Consider the following 21080-nt stretch of genomic DNA (forward strand, 5'->3'; position numbering starts at 1 on the left):
ACCTGCCATAATCATCCCTGATCATCACCCACACCATAAACATCATCCCTAATCATCACCCACGCCATAAACATCATCCCTGATCATCACCCACACCATAAACATCATCCCTAATCATCACTCGCGCCATAAACATCATCCCTGATCATCACCCACACCATAAACATCATCCCTAATCATCACCCGCGCCATAAACATCATCCCTGATCATTACCCACACCATAAACATCATCCCTAATCATCACCCGCGCCATAAACATCATCCCTGATCATTACCCACACCATAAACATCATCCCTAATCATCACCCGCGCCATAAACATCATCCCTGATCATCTCCCGCACCATCATTACCATTCTTGATCACAAGTCTTCATTTAGAAAGACCATCTTCATTAGAAACAGCATTCATCATGTTCATGAATAACATCATGGTTGGTGGTCTTGTCAACCAGGCTGTTGGAGGCGGCTGCTCTTAGCCTGACGTATGAATCACAGTCTAAGAGACCCTTGCAAGCCTAATGTTTATGCCATTATTCTTAACAATATTTATGTGAGCCTACTGTCGGTATGTAGACTGCAAAATAAGCCTATAAAGCTGTAGAGTGTAGACTATGATTTACCAGAATGAAAGATTTTTGTTACGTGTAAGTTCTGGGTAAACGTCAGTAGTCTAGAGTAATGTCTCACAGAATATAGTCAAATTCATCTCCAAGGTAATATGACTAAGAAATCGTGTGTGTGTTGACTGACAACAGCCTGGTTGACCAGTCCAGCATCGAGGAGGCTTGGTCGACGACCCGGCCGCGGGGTCGCTAAGCCCCGAACTCATCTCAAGGTAACCTCAAGGTAACATACAAGACAAGACCGTCAAGTGCAGGGATGTGCCCACCTTCCCAGCCTGCGGCTCGCACCTTCACAACCTAAACATTCCCACAGTGAGAGACGAGGAGAGATACTCACGATAAGGCACGCGTTGCCGCCCCTTAGCACACCTTTACAGTGCTTCCACTGATAAAATGGGGATTCGGCATGATAATGTGCGCCCTTTATGATAAGGCACACACATCAAAATACCCTCACAAGAACCACTCTATTCTTGTAAATATTTATCCGCCCGTTTAGGCATAGGCTCTCTATTCTACACAATTTATGATTAGGCTTAGTTTAAAAACTTGCTGTCTTTGTTACTTTAAAATATAGCTAGCCTGCTACTAATACAATTCATGCTAATATTGCTATTAAAGTTATTATTGTAGGTCTAACTAATATTGGATACAAATAAAACTACGACTAGCTAGTCAACATATAAAGTACAATCGCAAACGAATAAAGAAAGCCTCCTCGGTCACTTACCATAACCTATTTCTTCAAATCTGACGATGCAAATAACATTCTGAAATACTCTTAATTAAAAATACAAATGCCCTATTTTGTATTTCTTGTTCCTCCACTTCCTAGCAGCTAAGAGACAAACCTATAAACATCAGAAGCTCAAGGCTTTCCAGCTTCCCAACTATATATGGGGTATAATTAGTTGACCTCTTTCGGGGCTCAAAGGGGAACTTGGCAAACAATTAAGCTTACCTGATCAATTAGGCCCTGGCTCATACGTCAGACTCGGTGCAGTGGTGTTCAACAGCCTGGTTGACCAGAGCGTCAACCAGGCGTGGTCCGAGACCAGGCTGCAGGGCCACAGATCCTTGGAACTAACTCACTATAACCAAGGTAGAGAAGGCTGACGAATCATCAGGCAGGCAAATCCAGGCGCTTATCTAATGCCAATTGCCTAATGACACTCGTACAAATAAAGGATGTTACAGAAGAGAGGAAAAGGTACAAGATAATAAAAGGTTCAACATAAGATCAACAAATCAGATATATCACAGACCGGTTGATCATAACCCTTTGGAGATGCTTGTCAAGTTCCCTCTTAAACGTCAAGAGGGAAAGACTTCACCACCTCCGTTACATTTATTTCGTTGGAGGTGATGAAGTCTTGGCTATTAACATATATATAATTCTTTCATTAAGAATACCCACTGCGTCCCTTTTTTTCTTCCACATTTGGCTATGCTTCCTGGTTTCTTAAGGAAATATTTTAGTATGCAGATTTTCCAGGTGTACATTACTTAATAATTCATTGTGTCGGAGGACAGGCAGACAGAATGTATATATACATGTTAGGCTTATATCGAGGTCCCCCACAAAGGTCGAATTACTGACACTTCCCAGGATGCAACCCCATAACAAGCTGACTTAACTCCTGGGTACCTACTTACTGTTAGATGAACAGGTGCATTAGGTAACAGGAAATGCGCCCAACTATTTCTGTCTCACCCGGGATTCGAACCCGGAATTCTTGATTGCGAGTCGAAAAAGAACCCGACTGTACTACTGGGACCTCCAATCTCTTGCCTGGACGCCAAGGAGTAGTTTGAGGGATTTTTAAGCAGCACGAACAATTCTGATATTTTATTTAATAGTTTCAGGCAATAAAACTTCTCTGCACGTTCTCCAGGTCAGTATCATCATCAGCGTTGATTGGGACTGGGAAAACACGAGTGGCTGATTGGTCTGTCAACCAAGAGGTCTTTCAACCTTCGGGCCGCAAGAGCAGCGACTCTAAACTAAAAGGTAGAACGTACTTACATGCTCAGTACCTTAAACAGAGAACACACCGTTTTCGAAATACAAAAACGTCGTTCATATTCCTGCCAAACTAACATTCACGAAACTGACACATTGAAGCGTCAGTATTTATACGATAGGAGGGGAGCAGGTGATCGATACTGTGGTAGTCCTAGGGGCCGTGAGTCACCAACAGTGTGGGTAATTATGTGGACATGAAGACCCTCCATGACTCATCAAGATGGAGGGTTGAGAGGGCACTTATTGGATTCCACCCATGAATAATATTAATGATAAAAAATATTATATATTAGATAAAACAGATTAGATACAAAATTTATAAATTATAAAAGTAAATTAATGACTGAACAACATGTACAAATTTATGAATGCGTCTGTGAGGTCGGCCGCTGGATGTAATGAACTTGAGTCGAGGACGGGTTGTCAACCCGTCCTCGACTCAAGTCCATTACATTCAGCAGTCAACCCCACAGACGCATTCATAAATTTTAACATGCTGTTCATTCAAAACGGGAATTTTCTCAAGTATAAGTTAATATTATAATATATTAGCATATTGTGTATATATAGGCATAGGATAGGTTAGGTTAGGTGTTTAGGTTCTGTTGGCAATTATTTGTATTTGTAGTACGTGGGTGAAGCATTTATAGCGTTGTGATTCGAACAAAAGTCGTCAGTGAAGCACTTGTTCCGGATATGTTCGAACGTCAGCAGTTGTGAGTCGTGTGTAAACCGCTTTTCATTCATAAACAGGGGGTTTGGCGGGTGCATGGAATCACTTTTGGATCTTTGTTTGGAGGACGGGCTGCGGGTTGTACAGCTGATGACGTCCGAACACTTCCGGAACAAGTGCTTCGCTCACGTCCTCTGTTCGAACAATTCTATGAACAGCCCGTCCTCGTATACCATGATCCAAGCTCGTAAGTCCAGTCGACAAACCCACTGTTTATGAATGAAAAGCGGTTTACACACGACTCACAACTGATGACGTCCGAACACTTCCGGAACAAATGCTTCATTCACGTCTTCTGTTTGAACCACAATTCTATAATCGTTTCACTCATTTAAATAAAATACAAATAATCGCCAACAGAACCTAAACGCCTTAAGTATACATAGAATTTTTACGTATAAGAATATTAATTTATATATGAGAACAAACCAATTTTTTATACACAATATTTTAAAACTTATGAATGCGTCTGGGGGGGGGGGGGGGACGGCCGCTGCTTTAAACAGCCTGGTGTGAGGACGGGTTGAATTGACCATACCACCAGCTAGGAGGCCAGTGCAGAGACCGGGACGCCGGGACGTTGATCCTCTGATACACCACAAGGTAAGCCCTAAATATATTCGATGTTGTTGTTGTTTTAGATTCAGCTACTCAGAACAAAAGTTCCAAGTAGCACGGGCTATGGTGAGCCCGTAGTGGACTTACCTGGCCCAGGAGCCAGGCTGTGTATATATACACAATATATTCGAATTTTGAATACAATATATAGTTCAGAAAACCATGTCACTGGTTCCTCACTTGCAGACAAAACCTACGTGGAATGTAGGCATCACTAAACCTCAACGGAAATGTTTTCAGCCAAGGACGGCGTGGGTGGGGTGGAGGGGTTGGCGTCATCAAGTATTGGGGGGTTGGGGGACCGTAACCTTACTTCCACTCGCTCACTACCTCCCCCACCACCACTACCACCTACCCCAACCTCCACTTACCTACTGGTCGTTTCCCACCACTATCACTTGCCCACAGTTTCCAACCACTCACAGTGGCCACCGCCCCACAATGGAGCGGCTTCCCGGCGCCGGCGAAAAACAAAAATGGGCAGTTTCTTTCACCCTGATGCCCCTGTTACCTAGCAGTAAACAGGTACCTGGGAGTTAGCCAGCTGTTACGAGCTGCTTCCTGTGTATTCACCTAGTTGTGCTTGCGGGGGTAGCTCTGCTCTTTATGCCCGCTTCTCAACTGTCAGTCAACTGTTTCTATTCCCCCCCCCCCAGGAAGCAGCCCGTGACAGCTGACTAACTCCCAGGTACCTATTTACTGCTAGGTAACAGGGGCATAGGGTGAAAGAAACTGTCTATCGTTTCTCGTCGGCGCCCGGGATCAAACCCGGGACCACAGGATCACGTGACAGCGTGCTGTCCGCTCGGCCGCCGGCTCCTATGTGTGTGTGTGTGAAAAAAATTAGTTAGCTAGTAGTTAGTAACAGTTGAGAGGCGGGCCCTGGCCTGTGGTTATCATTTTCTGATGATTGGCTGGTCTGTGAGGCTGCATGTCTTCGTAGTCCGCAAGCCCCCATAGCTCTCACAGCCCCCATAGCTCTCGCAGCCCCCATAGCTCTCGCAGCCCCCATAGCTCTCGCAGCCCCCCTAGCTCTCACAGCCCCCATAGCTCTCACAGCCCCCATAGCTCTCACAGCCTCCATAGCTCTCGCAGCCCCCATAGCTCTCACAGCCCCCATAGCTCTCACAGCCTCCATAGCTCTCGCAGCCCCCATAGCTCTCGCAGCCCCCATAGCTCTCGCAGCCCCCATAGCTCTCACAGCCCCCATAGCTCTCGCAGCCCCCATAGCTCTCGCAGCCCCCATAGCTCTCGCAGCCCCCATAGCTCTCACAGCCCCCATAGCTCTCACAGCCCCCATAGCTCTCGCAGCCCCCATAGCTCTCGCAGCCTAATTCGGTAACTCGAGTAGAAACTTGTCTACTTCCCTCTTGAAAACCTCTGCTGATGTTCCGGCTACTTTTGTTATATCTATTGGCCTTTAATATTTACTTAATTGTGCTTAAAGACATTCCTGACAATTCTTCGGATTTATTTTATATTTTCTACCATATTTCTCACTCCAGTACGTTGAATTATATTATCCAGGATTGAATCCTGACCTTCCAGTATTTTCCATGTGTATATTATGAGAGATTTCTCTCGTCTCCTTTCGAAGCAGTATAGTTTGAGTCCTCCGAGTTGGTTGCAATTAGTTCAAATGAATCGATGAATATATGTATATAGTAAATGATCTCTGCATTTTACAGCTGTGCAATGTCGCCTTCCTTGAAAAGCGATATAATGACTGAACAAGCACCAGTGCACTGAAGAGTACCAACCATCATTGGCATGGTATCAATTGTTCTTAATATTCGTATTATCGACCCTATCATTTTCCTGGTTGTTGTTATGCGTGGTTTATTGATCCAAACGGCCTGCGTCGTCGCCTCGTAATCAAAGTTTCCGGTTTTAATCCCCAGGCAGGACAGAGACGGTTAGAGACTGAACAATGGTTTTTCCTACGGATGAAGACGTTTCCTTTCACCTAATTCCTATGTTAGGAGTTAGGCAACTGTCGCTTCCTGGGGAAGATATGTATAGTTAGCCTACATGCACTTTGATAAGCCTAAGTACGGCTTCCTGCCCACTCCAATGGAATTTTCTTTATATTAGTCCAAAGTCTCTGACTTGGTCGCTCCTTGCTAGATCTGATTGTGTATTTTAATCTGTAATTTATTTAGAATTTTCGTTTTTTTCAGTATCGAAGTATTATGAATCTATCACCGTTGAACGCCATATTTTAATGTGGCCACTGAAAGACTTTGTCAGTATCTGTGGCAATTTTCATACTCAGGTCTATTTTAGCGTCATCAGCGAAGGTTGACATTAAACTATGGCTTGTAGTTCTCCGTCTTCTATTAGGATAAGAAAAAATAACGATGCGAGGCCAGTACTTAGTGAGACGGAGCTTCAAATCATATTTTCTGTTCTGTTCTGTTACTATCTTTACCTCTTGTTCTAATACTACCTGGCTGTACTGTTTTAAAGTTTCAATTTACATGGTATTATTACTTCTATATCGTAGGATCAAGTATATTAACTTGATCAGCGGTAGTAACAGCAAAGGATAATCCACATTAGCATTAACCTGAAGCAGCGAGGACCAGCGGTGGTGACACATAAAGCCTCACACAGGATATTAACAATTCCCTTCCCATCACCCTCCACACACCCACCCACAACATGACCACTACTCCCTTCATCCAAGTACGTGCTCACGCGCGCACGAATCACAGTCCAGAACTTTACCATTTAGCATGCCATACAAATACTCCATAATAGGTAAGATTTACCCGATCCTGGTTTCGAGAGATACTTCTTCAGCCCGGTTTATGTAATGGGCTAAAATAATTACGTTAGACTTCCCAGGTGTTAGTTAGCTTTGCAGGGCTACTTTTTGAAGAGAGAAGACAAAAAAGCCTCGGCTAGGCTGTGATTAAAGCCTCTGCTTGGAGACGGTAATCCTTAAGACAATTTCCGAAAAAACAGCAGCCTACATAAAAAACAGCATAACCAATGGGTTACAGTCACAGACGCATCTTCAAACGTTGCCACTTCGAAATAATTTCCAGTATATTACATAGTGAAGGCGACCACCAGTGACGCCCGGCCCAGTCAGGCTGCCAGCACCTGTGTTCATTTATAACACACTATCCTCAACCCTCCACTTGCCTTCCTATATGTACCGATACTGCCACTCACTAGCCTCATGGTATGTCATGTCCATTACTGTCTACTTTAGATATGGCTATTACTGCCGAAATAGTATAATACACGTAGGGCAGAGCTAACACACCAACAACTGCAATATCAAAATCCATTTGGATGTTGGCATCACATATGTGGCTGATGCTAATATCCCTTGTATCGATTGGTGTGGTGACAATGGTGTTTTAATGAATAATGTGGTGATTGTGGTATTGTGGCTCCTGCCGTGTTGGCTCTGTCCTACGTGTAACAGTATATAATACTACGGGGTATTGGTTCATTCTATTGGTTCTATGGTACAGCAACATATGTGATATCTGCACACAAGCCACTATAGTCTCGACAAACACATCAGCCATCACACTCTGCAAACACACTAGGTATGGGCGCCATTGTCAACATCACATCATCCACCACAGTCCCAACATCAGCACCCCATCCACCACAGTCCCAACATCAGCACACCATCCACCACAGTCCCAACATCAGCACACCATCCACCACAGTCCCAACATCAGCACACCATCCACCACAGTCCCAACATCAGCACACCATCCACCACAGTCCCAACATCAGCACACCATCCACCACAGTCCCAACATCAGCACACCATCCACCACAGTCCCAACATCAGCACACCATCCACCACAGTCCCAACGTCAGCACACCATCCACCACAGTCCCAACATCAGCACACCATCCACCACAGTCCCAACATCAGCACACCATCCACCACAGTCCCAACGTCAGCACAACAGTCACCACAGTCCCAACGTCAGCACAACAGTCACCACAGTTCCTACGTCAGCGCAGTGGACGCTGTAAGCGTCATCGGTCAGTCGGAAAGGGCTTCCTGTCCCTGACAACGGGAAACCATAAACAAGCAAGCCACCAGAGACCAATAAACACGCAAATCACAAAGTCTCAACAAACACACCAGCCACTATAGTCTCGATAAACACACCAGCCACCACAGTCTCGACAAACACACCAGCCACCATAGTCTCGACAAACACACCAGCCACCATAGTCTCGACAAACACACCAGCCACCATAGTCTCGACAAACACACCAGCCACCATAGTCTCGACAAACACACCAGCCACCATAGTCTCGACAAACACACCAGCCACCATAGTCTCGACAAACACACCAGCCACCATAGTCTCGACAAACACATCAACCACCACAGCACAATAAACAAACATATCTGAATCTGTCCAGATCTGTCCAGATCCCAATTTTAAACAAGCTTTGAGAAAGGATATAGGTAAATACTGATTAGGCAATGTAATTGTCGGGCCTTGGCCCTAGAGGGCCTAGACCATGAAACAAGCTGCCTGGGAGCGTCACTCAAAAAACTATTGGACACTGCTGAACACATTCTGAGGAAGAAACTACTGCCAGATTGATCAGGAATGTACCTTTTGGTGGGCTATCTAGTTCCCTCTTGAACACAGAGCTTAATAATGCCACTTATGTTTAGAGGACGATGACAATTCTTAATGTTTAATAGTACTTATTTAGCATTACTTATGAAAGGGGATATTTTGGACATTAGGAAAAGCCTCCCTGGTTTCCTAAGGAATTAAGCCCTCTCAATAATGTATAGACTAGAGGGAGATATAGTTAAAGCCAATAATGCATTCAAGAGCATCGAAAGTAGACACAAGAAACAGAAGGGTCGGGTGTCACTGCATTATATATATATATATATATATATATATATATATATATATATATATATATATATATATATATATATATATATATATATATATATATATATATAATGTGTGTGTGTGTGTGTATGATAGTGTCAGACCACTGAGATAGAATTGGAACAGGAATTTCCTTAAGTACTTTCGTATATTAATACATCTTCAGAAGGAATGATTTTCAAAATCATTCCTTCTGAAGATGTATTAATATACGAAAGTACAGTACATAAGGAAATTCCTGTTCCAATTCTTCTTCGTCGTCTGACACTGTCACATTTTTCATCATGTGTTAATTTTCGTGATTTACACACACACACACACATACATATATATATATATATATATATATATATATATATATATATATATATATATATATATATCCTAGACCCTAGAGGGTACAAACGGCACTCTTAAAAATTGTATATCTCTCACACATATATAGTATACAGGAGTTGTAAAATCGTCTGTTACAATCCCCACTGATTTTGTATTTTATGTCTAGCCCAGTTATTCAAGATTGGTTACAAAAGACGTACATAGTAAATTGTCAGAGTTGTAGATGTCTGGCAGGAACCATAAATTCGGTATGCATTACCTCCAATATGCCACACTGAAGCATTGGTAAAAGTAGCTGGCAGCTCTTGGCTATCTGGATGTTTTGTGAGCCTTGAACCCAGATACTGTGCTTGAGAAAGCTTTTGACATCTACACTCCAAAAGCCAAGGATCTCTGATGAAATGTTAAAAAAAAAAAATATGCCGATTTTCAAGGTCTCTGTACCTTGGTCCAACAGCCTGGTGAACCAAGCTCTCACGAGTCAAGCCTGGCCTCGGGCCGAGCTAGGAGAGTAGAACTCTCAAAACCCCATCAAGCAGGTATCTAGCAGGTATGGGGCTGAGCCACCAGCATGTCCAATACTGATATCTACGTTGGTATCAGTCAATGTATCAGCTTACATCCCATGTGTTGTAAGGTTTCAGTGACATCCCAACTGGGTGAAGTTAGGCTCAATCTTGATATCATTGATTTTTGCTGTTCCTTAGCTGCCCTTTCTTTTGTAGAACACTATACAGACCGTACACGAGAGCTTGTGCCTCGTTGCAAATAACACCTATATATAATATATTAGCCTATACACAATCTTCGTAAGTATATAAGGCGACGCCCAAATATGCTAGCATAATCACTACACACGACTACACTCGATCTTCCAGCTTGTTTTTCACGATTGAGGTGCTTTTGTTTTGCCTGGTTCCAAAGTCTTAGTCTAAGGCTATACGAATGAATGTTAGCCAGCTTTGCGACGCCGCTAATGTATCTTGTTATTTTTGTCCATTCTATAGTCGACCTCTGGTGATGAAAGCTACAGATACAACTGTAGCTGTAAAATAACAGTATTAGTATAGACGATACTTGTAAATAAAAAGGCAAGTATCCTGTTGACTTCACTGTTTACATTTTCTCAATGCTCCGTTTATTTTTGGTTCTATTAACCATACCTTTCCACAAATGGATTTAACAATGTCCATTTTACCGAGCTGGTAGCTCTTGTATTATTTTTCGAAATTTATTTGGTCATAACTGAAGTATGTGTTTTCTGCAGCCCCGCTGATTGTTCTCTATGAATTTGTGCTTTATTTTTTAATCGTCTGCCAATATAAATAGTTTACTAAATTATCGAGATTGTTGGCCTAATGTATAGGCTATTAAGAATAAATACCTATGAAAACAAGGCGCCACCACACTGGGAAGACTATGTAGCACCAGGTTATGAATAGCAGAGGATCAAGGACAGAACCATGGAGTACAGAGCTGGTGACTGATCTCCATTCAAACTACGCCCCAATTATGCATTTTCACTTTAGTCCACAAACAATATTTCACCTTACAAACCTCAGATACCAAGGACAACACCAGTAATATCAAAAGCGCGAATTATACTAACAAATAAGCTTAGCGCTGTCTCTTTTCCAAAATTCTATATAATGAATGATTAATACCTCCTTCAACTAATGGTCGAGTTTATGCGGAACATGGATCACTAACAACATTAGATATACACAGTTCTCACGTGTGGAACCACCCGCGTACAGTCACATGAAGGCTGCACGCGACCTTATACATGCTACGCATAGCAGCCTACATGTAGACTAATATAAACAGTACTGTACACATATGTAAGCTAAGACTTACCTGTGTGGAGGAGATGAGCTGAGAGCAGCAACAAACACGGCCACACCATCGAGTTAGTACCCATGGTGTTGGTGGTGGTGATGGTGAACTACAACACCATACACACCGTCCTGGTGACAAACTGGGTTCACTGCACAACACACTCACAGCCTCGATGCACGGCCTCGCACGGTAACTGAATTACTCGCAAAAAGACTAGGATTGATCCTGAACGAAATAAGATTCACCGGATTAATTTCACTTTCACTGCTTAAACCATCTATAAAACGCATACGAATATGGCATACACTGGGGGCTAAATATTTCCAAGAATTGCACTAAATCAATTTATTTCACCACTTAGAATCTTTGTACGCACAAAATATTTATTGTTTAGAATTTTGCAACAATAATAAAGAAATAGAAACCAAACAGAATTCGAGTTATCACAGAACATAAAGGAACTACAGAATTATGACTTCAACTTTAATGCCATCACAATATATAAACCAAGCCACTGAATCCTCCGAACCAAACTTTAAACACAAATTCTCGTTCTACACGTATTTCACATTTTCTAATCGCTATCTCTATCAATCAATACATAATATGTCCCAAAAAACATTTTATTTAAGCTAGTTTTCTAAATAGCACAAAATCACACGATACACACAGTGAACGGGAGCGACAGCTCAACGCTCACACACCACTGGCCAGGACCAGACTGGTGAGCATCCACACACCCTGTCGTCTGCTCTCAGACCCTAGGCTCAGACACTAGCTGACGCCATAACATGTTTTTTTGTTTTACCAAAATATCAACCTTCAAATCGTTTTCATAAGACATTTCCGTTATATAACCAGATTTTTGTTTTTACTGTGGTGTATTAATAGGCATCATTCAAATTAGAGAGCCGTCTAGAGTAAAATCTCTTTATTTATATATCTTCCTGCACAAAATAAACGAGTCTACCCATTTCGCGCGCGTCGCGAGAGCCATACCGCCTGGTATCCATACACGAGTCATTACAAGGCGCACTCTTTATGAACATTTAATCAATCGTACTTCTGACACGCATTAATACGTGTGAACATTAGTTTGATTAATCAAATCCTTTATACTATGTATATATTTACCTACCAATGAATGAAGCGTCATATGCTATATATATATTTATTGGTTTTTGTTACGGGGCCTTGCTTACTTATTAAGTACGCAATATTAGATTAAATTAGACAAATATATTAGATTAATTAGGCTGGAGAGATAAAAATTGACTGTAGTATACGGCCTTTTGCATATAACACCCAACGAGTGAGGTTACTAGGTGATGTCACACTGTTCCTGACCCGTATCTAAGTGTTCCCGGGCCATATCTAAGTGTTCCCGGGCCATATCTAAGTGTTCCAGGGTCGTATCTAAGTGTTCCCGGGCCGTATCTAAGTGTTCCCGGGCCGTATCTAAGTGTTCCCGGGCCGTATCTAAGTGTTCCAGGGCCGTATCTAAGTGTTCCCGGGCCGTATCTAAGTGTTCCCGGGCCGTATCTAAGTGTTCCAGGGCCGTATCTAAGTCTTCCAGGGCCGTATCTAAGTCTTCCAGGGCCGTATCTAAGTGTTCCCGGGCCGTATCTAAGTGTTCCCGGGCCGTATCTAAGTGTTCCCGGGCCGTATCTAAGTGTTCCCGGGCCGTATCTAAGTGTTCCCGGGCCGTATCTAAGTGTTCCCGGGCCGTATCTAAGTGTTCCAGGGCCGTATCTAAGTGTTCCCGGGCCGTATCTAAGTGTTCCAGGGCCGTATATAAGTCTTCCAGGGTCGTATCTAGGTGTTTCCGGGCCGTATCTAAGTGTTCCAGGGCTGTATCTATGTTTTTTTCAGGGCTGTACCTAAATGTTTCATGGAGTGCGCGCGCGCATATGAATGTGATATTTACTGTTTTATATTTTATTTGTGCCTGCATGATTTTATATATATATATATATATATATATATATATATATATATATATATATATATATATATATATATATAATATATGTGTGTGTGTGTAAATCACGAAAATTAACACGTGATGAAAAATGTGACAGTGTCAGACCACGGAGGAAGAATTGAAACAGAAATTTCCTTAAGTACTTTCGTATTTAATAATATAATAATACTATAATATTATAATAATATTTAATAATAACACCTTTCTGAAGATGTATGATTAAATACGAAAGTACTTAAGTATAATTCTTGTTTCAATTCTTCCTCCTTGGTATGACACTGTCATATATATATATATATATATATGGGGTACCACCTCTAGTTGCATTTATAGGTGACCCTTGGCTTCGAAGACGATATGTATCACACCTCTGGAAGGGGGTGGGGGGAGTAAACAGCTGGTGTGGGACTACACATTTATATATATATATATATATATATATATATATATATATATATATATATATATATATATATATATAATATGAAGCAACCAGCTCAACACCCGTACCCATTTATTAGACTTTTACAGGAACTTCTTTTCCGAAGCTTTCAAAATGGAGGAAAGAGTCCTGAAAGATATTATTGATAAGAACGTTGTCCCCACAGACACCAATCAGAAGATACAATTAACAATATATTACAAAAACAAGATGACCGCCAACCTACTTATGAAGAACTTTCCGGACACCAAACAGAACACCTTAAGAGAAACCAACGTCGTCTATGCCTTCACATACCCACTTGGGGACAGTCAGCCCCAAAGATCTCAGTATATAGACAAAACCACAACGTCTCTAGTCGATTAACAATGCACAAGCAACAGGGCTCCATCAAGGAGCATATAATCTCCTCACACAATCAGACCATCACCAGAGACATCTTAACAAGCAACACAGAAATAATCGACAGGTATATAGACAACAGAAGACTCGACATCAGTGAGGCGCTACACATCAAAAAGTCAAGACCAGCAATCAACAACCAGTTAACACATAATTACATTCTGCACACTTCAAGACCCCGAGCCAATGCAGAGACAGGATCCAATGACTCTACCTTAAAAACACAAGCAGCTGCAAGAACATAAGCTGCGTATGTTGATGCATGTAATTCCCCATCAATATCCTCTGTGTTATGCTATTCATCCACTTGTTCTGTACCACCTCCCCTAAAGAGAATATAAGCCTGTGACAAAACTTGGTAAATTAGTCTCTGAGAATGAAAGGAGTGACCTTGCGAAATGCATTCCTAAACGGTATAATAACCTCACATAAATAAGCTGGGAATAACAACTAGAAAATGCAAACCTGAACTAAAACCTGGAAAAAATAGGCTCAGTAGCACTTGAAATATGCTCAAGCCACATACCCCTACGAAAAAAGAGGAAGAGGTGCAGATTGGAACGAGAACGTCGTTCCCTCTATAGACGAATAAAACGAATCACGGAACAACTTGAGAGTCACACCCTGTCTCTAGAACGACGAAGAAGGCTAGGTAGAGAAACAGAAATGATCGAACTAAAGCTACAAGAATCATACAAAACCCAGGAGAGGCAAAGAGGGAAAAAAGGCCATTAGTGAAATATAGAGAAATTCAAAATATTTTTTCTCCTATGCAAAATCATGATTAAAAAATCACACCTAGTATCGGGCCTTTGTGAAAAGATGGAATGTTCACTAATGACAACACAGAAATGAGCAAAATACTGAGGAATCACTTCGACTCTGTTTTCAGCAAGCAACTAAATACACTGAAGATTGATAATCCAAACGAATTTTTCATGGATGTGAAAACAATATCAAATCATATATCAGATATCACTCTATCCTCACTGGATTTTGAAGAAGCCATAGACAGTATGCCTATGCACCCTGCACCAGGCCCCGTTTCTTGGGACTATATTCATCAAGAGCTGTAAAAAACCACTATCGCAGGCCCTTCACATTCTTTGGAGACAGAGCCTAGATACTGGTGTTCACTCCTTAAAGGAGCAAATAAGGCAGAGGCAAAAAATTACGGAGCGATAACACTAAAAGGTCACCATGAAGATCGTATTTTAAAACTCCGAATATATGGAGCCACCTTTTAAAATGCTCAACAGTTTGGATAATATTGATCCAGTTAACAATATCAAAACGTTAGATGTAACACAAACAAGGAACAACGGTTGCAAGCTCAACAAGTCACATGTAGTGCAGAAAACAGAAAGTGCTATTTCACCCGTAGGCTCCAAAATCCATGGAACTGTCTACCCGCTGAAGGTGGTTAATGCCAAATCACTGCTACAATTCAAGATTCAGCTAGATAAAATATCAGGACAAATAGGGGGGACCATTGACAAGCTGCTGGCTTCCTATCCTCATCGAAGCCACTAGTGAGATAGTGACTCAGGTAAATTCATTAAACATTCCCAGGCAAATCAAGATTCTACAGGTCGAGGGTGTTACAATCTTACAAGAACAATAATAATAATTCCTTTAGTCGCAGAACAGGCAGCCTATGTACGTATATACGCTTGGCTGGGATCGAGGTGCCGCCCAAGTTCGAACTACTGACCCTCTCAAGGATGCAACTTCTCAGCAATTGACTAGATATCTATTGTTAGGTGAACAGGCCCAATAGATGAAAGGAAATTTGTCCAGACATTTCTTTCACGCCAGGAATCCAAACCAGTGATTCTTAATTGTGAGTCGAGAACAAGATCAACTGTACTATGGACACCAAATAAAGCATTTCTTTACTTAATTTACTGGAAAGATAGCCGGATCCATTGGTGTAGGATCGGTTGTTATTTTTACTTTAGTATACCCAATATTAATTTTCTATCTTCAACGGGTGAAATATCATAGAAGAAAACTTAGTCATGAAATGCAAACTATGATAAAATCATGACTGGAGATTGATAATGTTAATAATTCACTGTCGGGGGACAGGAAGCCAGAGAGTATTCATACACGTTTGGCTTTTATCGAGGTCTCCCCCCCCCCAAGTCCGAATTATTGACCCCGCCCAGGATGCAACCCCCCCCCCCAACAAGCTGACTAACTCCTGAGTACCTTCTCAGTGCTAGGTAAACATAAGCATTAGATGAAAGGCAATGTGCCCAACCATTTCTCTCCCGGCCGGGAATCGAACCCAGAATTCTCGATTATGCGTCGAGAACGAACCCTGACTGTACTACCGGGTCATGCTAACAATGGCCAAAACAATGATATGTTTTGAGTAAAGGCCTTAAATTCTTATTATAATCATTCGGCAGCTGGATTTATTTATTTATTTATATAAGAGTTCTTACATTCTTGTACAGCCACTAGCACGCATATAGTTTCAGGCAAGTTCTTAATCCTAATATTCCCCGGAATACGACCAGCCAAATCGTTTAACAACAGGTACCCATTTTACTGTTGAGTAAATAAAGGCTTCAGATAAGGATTGGTGCCCAGTAAATCCTCCCTAGCCAGGATACAAACCCAGGCCAAAGCGCTCGCGAAACGCCAGGTGAGTGTCTTACCACTACGCCACGGGGACTGCATAATGATCCTTATTATGAATTTATATAATAATTTCCAAAGTTTTCAAACATTCAATGAATGTTATCTTTAAAACATTGCAAATAAAATTTTATTCCCCTTCATACATTTCAAGTCATACTTCATAAGTTTCATACGATCATCGTCGACCCTTAATCATAACAACAATACTCCTCAATACTTCTGGTAGGCAGATATTTTTGACAAAAACGTCTTCCAGTGGTGCCGGGAAGAGCAGTAGCCTTACGCTCACCACGCCTCTAAGGCACACCAGGGCTACCAACTTCTGGCACCTCTCGGGCAAGCCGGCGCCGTACACTATCTCCCCGCCCGAAGAACCAACCGGAACACAGAAACAAAATATATCAACTTCACTGTGACTGGGCGATAAATGCTTCCAGCGTCGAATCAATCCGGTTTGTTGAAGAGGAATGCCTGATGGCAGTATCGAGATTGGGTAAAATCACGTCACGCGTTCCAACTGTCCCCAGGCAGAGCGTCCGCCTGTCGTCAAGGTTGAACCAGAACTCTTTCTTCGCAAGGGGGAACAATATCCAAGAGGAACGCGAATTCAACGCCGAATCAGCTTCATCAACGTCGAATCAGCTTCATCAACGTTGATTCAATTATGAAGTAACATGGATGATGGTGATTTAACATCGAATCAACGTAACTTTTGGATATTGTGCCCACTGGGTGTCTGCTGCTTAACGTATTGAAATGGTACCTTTTCTTATTTTAAGAAGTGGGAAACGGGATTTTTGAAGTCTATAATATCAAAACTGTCAACTTTCTGACCATAAGAGCCGCTAACTTTTCCTTATTATTACGTCATTCATATAATAATAATAATAATAATTATTATTATTATTATTATTATTATTATAATTAAGTACATTAATGGTGTATGTATATGGACAATATTGGTCATTTTATGTGTAGTGGTTATAAGATAAGCTTATATTAGTGTAAATAATCATTCACGTTTTGTTTTTCGAAAACTCTTTTTACCAGACAAAAAATAAAAGTATAAATGTGTGTATATGTTCCTCATTATGATTATTATCCCAATTGCGTTGGGATCTCTGTTGACATCTTATCTGTAATATATAAAGACAACGTATTCGTTAATATGATATTTTAATTATGGTTAATTTCAGCCGTGTGATTCTTTAATGAAGACGCCGATTGACTCGAGATTTTATCATACTTACTGTACCTGTTCATTGCCATATTTTCAGTACTTATTACCATACATTTGGCGAGATTCTTATCCAAGCTTCTTTCCTACCTTGTTATGATGTATACTGTATGCCATTAATACAGTCAAAGTCTAGAAGGATAAAGTTCAGTGGGATAAAGTTCACAGGGATAAAATTCAATGGGATACAGGTATATTATTACCAGTATCATCCTTATTAATTTATCATTTAAGGCTTCCTAATGTTTATAATCTTGTCAAGGTACAAATATTACTGGTAAAAGTAGGATCTACAAAACATTAGTTAATCTAAGGATAGTAATGTAATATATATAACTTACTGAAAGTATTATACCACATTAAAATCTGCATTGTACTCCAGTATATTGGTTCGGGTGAGAGTAGGTAAGGTTTTAGTCTTTATTACTTAGTATTTTATATTTTTCAACATATTATATGGGTAAGCAATTTTAAATTCTAAACAGTATTTGAATGCGGCAAATATCACATAAAATTAGGAAAGATTTATTATGATTCCAATTCACTGGCCTAGTCTTGAGTATTTAATTTGAAATGAATAATTTAATATGTAGGCCTGTAAGTACTAATATACTTTATAACTTTAATTGAGGGTGAACTATTTATATTAGCCAAAACAAATTTGGTATGTCGGAAAAGCACATTGACTATTGGCTTCTCTTAGTTGAAATGAATAACTGTTAATATCGACTTATTATGCATTTATATAATAATTTGCTCTTCTAATCTTTATTCGTCTTTTCATAAAATACATATTTAATACACGTTACGGACATATAAAGATGGCATGACGGGATCCGTCTGAGATCCGCCGACGAAGGTACTGTATTTTGAGTTCACGGCTGTGTAGTCGAGAAAAATTGGACTTAGGAACGGTTTACGTAAAGCTACGAACGATAGGTGTTGTAGTGTGAAGCAGTTTTCTTAGGAGGATCAGCGTTCGTAAATAGCTTCCTGAATCGCGACGTAAGCACCAAGTCGTAGATAAGAACGAAAAGTTTCATAAGTACTTGCGTAACTGCTTCGCGAATCCGGCCCCCTGACTGATGAATCCTGGCACAGGCTTGCCAACAGCTGTCACATGTAGAGAACATTTCAGCCTCAACAATACCTGGTTAAATCGTCCACAACACGGTTCGACAAAGATCATTTTTGGATTGTCATAAACCATATGTATTGTCAGGTTAGTATGTATTAGCTTAGGTTAGATTAGGTTAGTTTGGGTTAAGTTAGGTAGGGTTTTAAATCCGTTGACGAAGCGTCTTGTGTTCAATATGACTTGTATCCGGTGAATGTATTGTTATGGTTATTTCTGCATATCAGTAGATTCTGCCTGTTCCTTACATCTTCAATCCCAGCATGCTTCTACCTTATCCGTCAACATCAACAATCACCAACAATACGAGCCAAAAACGTATTGTCCAGTCTCTCCTTCCCCCCCTCCACCACCCAACCTTCCACGAGAGACGCGCACTTGTAACCCGCCGGCGCAAGTTACCACCAGCAAACACCCACTTCTCTTGCCGGTTCCTCATTCACGGACTCTGCTTCGCGCCAATATGACTTGTTTTTGTCGTTTTAGATTTAGCTACTCAGAACGAAATGTTCATGAAGCACGGGCTATGGTGAGCCCGTAAAAAAGCCAAATGACGTCACCATCGGTATATATATCCCTGGCATGGGCTGTGGAGAATCGGAAGCCTCTTGGTGCTCTCTCAGTTCGCGCGTGTCTTTGCCTTGACGTTCTTTTGAACAGGTGACGGATGACATTCAGGGCACATTGTATATAGTGTCACATTCACCTTCTTGTCAGTAACGTAAATTTACTTGTATATATTTTCTTTTTGATTGTGTTAAGCCAAGTGGTTAAGGGGGTTTTGTCATAAATTTATTGTTGCTTATTTATTTGTGTAAAATTAAAGTAATTTTGTGTTATATTATATGATTAAAGTTTTTATTCTCTTGTGTTTTGTCCGCAATTGGCACACCGTAAAGGACTCACAACTTTATTTTATGTTATTTTATTTTTTTATTATTTTTATTAATGTGAGATTGGCACACCACCTGCCAGGATAGTACTGCTCTATCCCAGATCACGTCACAGTATATACAGTACGTTAACCTGGTCTCAAGGTCCCCCGAGGTCGAACTTTCCCAGGACGCAACTCTGCAACAGCTAACTAACTGCCGGGTACCGAGTTACTGCTAGGTGAAGAGGGGCATTAGATGAATGAAAACGTGCCCAACCACTTCTGTCTCTCCCGATATTCGAACCCGGAATTCCAGATTGTTAGTTGTAAACGAAGCCAGCTGTAGTACCGAGATCCCAAAGTTGAGAAGACAGGAGTGAAGATCAAGGAAGTGTCATTAGTGGCGTTTGAGGATGGTGGTGAAGGCGAGATGGTGGCAGAGAAGGGATAACAATGATAATGACGTTGGATAAGGACACGAATAATGATAGTTGACCAGACCACACACTAGAGGGTGAAGGGACGACTACGTTTAGGTCCGTCCTGGACCATTCTCAAGTCGATCTCCAGGTCGATCAAGTCGAATGGTCCATGAAAATGGACCATTCTCATTCTATCGACTTGAGAATGGTCCAGGACGGACCGAAACGTCGTCGTCCCTTCACCTTCTAGTCTGTGGTCTGGTCAACTTACTTTTGCCACGTTATTGTGACTCATCGTTTGCATACGAATAATGATAATTGGAATGAAAAAATTGATGGAATGCAGTTGTGATATATACTACAAGTGTATTCATTTTAATATAGGACGCTAATCACTTAACTTATTAACATTAAATTAACTAATTAAAAACAAGGTTAGATATATTATCTATAAATGGAAAATACATGTTTAATTTAACACAGTTGAGCAACAAACATGGCTCACGTAACTATCAAAATGAACTGATAATTTGTATCTTCTCTAGAATCAAAGAGCCGCTTCAACGCTTGAAGGAGACGCTCCAAGGCACTTATCTCCAAGCCTGACTCTTAGACGTGTTGACTTAGTATATAGTTGACTATAAATTATCCAAGACATTCCCGTCCCTTTTGATACCTCTCACAGCACCATCACCACTAGCACCATTGACACCAGCACTAATAACCTCACCAACAGTACCATCATCAACAGCCCTATTTAAGCCCCGTCAACAGGTAGTGAAGTTAGGGCATTAACTAGCATAAATATCACCGTAAGCATCGTCAGGACCTGTAGTACTCTA

General features: G+C 41.1%; 1 protein-coding gene across 1 annotated transcript in view; it reads left to right on the top strand.

Moving 5' to 3' along the window:
* Positions 1 to 21080, top strand: part of Dscam1 (Down syndrome cell adhesion molecule 1) — a 659150-nt gene that overhangs the window by 280812 nt on the left and 357258 nt on the right. The window lies entirely within an intron of this gene.

Source organism: Procambarus clarkii, chromosome 9 (assembly GCF_040958095.1).
Source record: "Procambarus clarkii isolate CNS0578487 chromosome 9, FALCON_Pclarkii_2.0, whole genome shotgun sequence".
Classification (NCBI taxonomy): Eukaryota; Metazoa; Arthropoda; class Malacostraca; order Decapoda; family Cambaridae; genus Procambarus; species Procambarus clarkii.